Source organism: Prionailurus bengalensis, chromosome X (genome assembly GCF_016509475.1).
Source record: "Prionailurus bengalensis isolate Pbe53 chromosome X, Fcat_Pben_1.1_paternal_pri, whole genome shotgun sequence".
NCBI lineage: Eukaryota > Metazoa > Chordata > Mammalia > Carnivora > Felidae > Prionailurus > Prionailurus bengalensis.
Window position 1 is genome coordinate 43,232,555 of NC_057361.1, and position 1,882 is coordinate 43,234,436.

At 44.4% G+C, this 1,882-nt stretch overlaps 1 pseudogene; it reads left to right on the forward strand.

Annotated features, from left to right (window-relative positions):
* Positions 1 to 472: 472 nt before the first annotated feature.
* Positions 473 to 1,587, forward strand: LOC122477056 (annotated as a pseudogene).
* Positions 1,588 to 1,882: the final 295 nt, after the last annotated feature.

Consider the following 1,882-nt stretch of genomic DNA (forward strand, 5'->3'; position numbering starts at 1 on the left):
ATAAAACACCTTTAAAACAGTAAATTCTTTTTTTCAAGATATATCTTAAGGCAAACCCAAAATACAAGATAAATTGAAATTCAGTGTTTGAAGGGAGGTTAGCTGGAGCTCCAGAACCCTGCCCAGGATGCCCCTTGACAACCCTGGTGGCCCTGAGATGTCTCCACAGAGCATGGGTGGGGCAGAGAGGAGGTACAGGGCAGGGTTCCCGGGGACACAGCCTGCATTTCTGTGCTTCAGAGACTTACAGAACCTTCCAACAAATTAAAAAAAAAAAGAATGATTAGCAACTAAGCTCACAACTTTCATCAAGAAGGAGAAAAGCAGGGGTGCCTAGTTGGCTCAGTTGGTTAAACGTCTGACTCTTGGTTTCAGCTCAGGTTATGATCTCACAGTTCGTGAGTTCAAGCCCTGAGTTGGGCTCTGTGCTGGCAGTGTGGAGCCTGCTTGGGATTATCTCTCTCCCTCTCTCTCTGCTCCTACCACCCCTCTCAAAATAAATAAATGCATTTAAAAAAAAAGAGAAAATTAGTCTCTTCCTCCATGCTGCCTGTGGAGGTGGCAGCTATCTCCTACTCAGCATCATGGCCACCCTTAGAACCCTTGTGAAGCCCAAGAGCATTAAAAAGAGGACCAAGAGGGGCGCCTGGGTGGCTTGGTCGGTTAAGCGTCCGACTTCGGCTCAGGTCATGATCTCATGGTTCCTGAGTTCGAGCCCCGCGTCAGGCTCTGTGCTGACAGCTCAGAGCCTGGAGCCTGTTTCGGATTCTGTGTCTTCCTCTCTCTCTGCCCCTCGCCTGTTCATGCTCTGTCTCTCTCTGTCTCAAAAATAAATAAACGTTTAAAAAAAAAAGAGGACCAAGAATTTCATTCAGCACCAGTCAGACCAATATGTGAAAATTATGTGCAACTGGCAGAAACCAGAGGCATTGACAATAGGGTGCACAGAAGATTCAAGGGCCAGATCTTGATGCCCAATATTGGTTATGGGACCAACAAGAAAACAAAGACTATGTTGTCCAGTGGCTTCTGGAAGTTTCTAGTCCACAATGTCAAGGAGCTTGAAGTGCTGCTGATACGCAACAAATCTTACTGTGCTGAGACTGCTCACAATGTCTCCTTCAAGAAGAGGCAAAGCCATTGTGGAAAGAGCAGCCCAGTTGGCCATCAGAGTCACCGAGCCCAATGCTAGGCTGTACAGCAAAGAAAATGAATAGACAGCTTATGTGCATATTCTATTTGTGTTAATAAAACCATAAAACTGAAAAAAGAAGGAGAAAACAGTTTGGCAATCACTGTGTGCTTGTTTGTGTCTAGGATACCTCCATGTTTAGTCTCCCATATTAAAGCTTTATTCTTCATCTCCTCCAGGCCCCATGTCTTGGCTTGCAATGTGTTTCCAGTTTGCTGTTTCCTGCCCAGGTCCAGTTCTACCATCTGGATCTCTACTTTTATTTCCTCACTCCATAATAATCACAGGTCCTTAATTGGTCCCTCGGCAGTCTCCTTCTAGTTTTTCCTTCTCTGGCCTATCTAGTCTGCCCCAGCAAGGCGAGGCTTTGGAACAGCATTGCTGTGATTTGGTCTCCACCTTTTGGTCAACGACATGAATTCAAGTTAGTTCTGTTCTATTCTATTCTATTCTATTCTATTCTATTCTATTCTATTCATTTATTTGTTTATTTATCATGCCCAGAATTTACTGTGCTGGGAATTCTGGAAGGGTTCCAGATATACATCAGAGTCCCTGTCTTTCATTTGGACAGATAAGGCAGTTACAGTAGTATGTGGTAAGAGCCATTGGAATGGCACAAACACAAAAATAGTTAGTGATCTTTTCTGGTGGGTGAGATTGTAGATGACTTTGCGAATGGGATAGCAC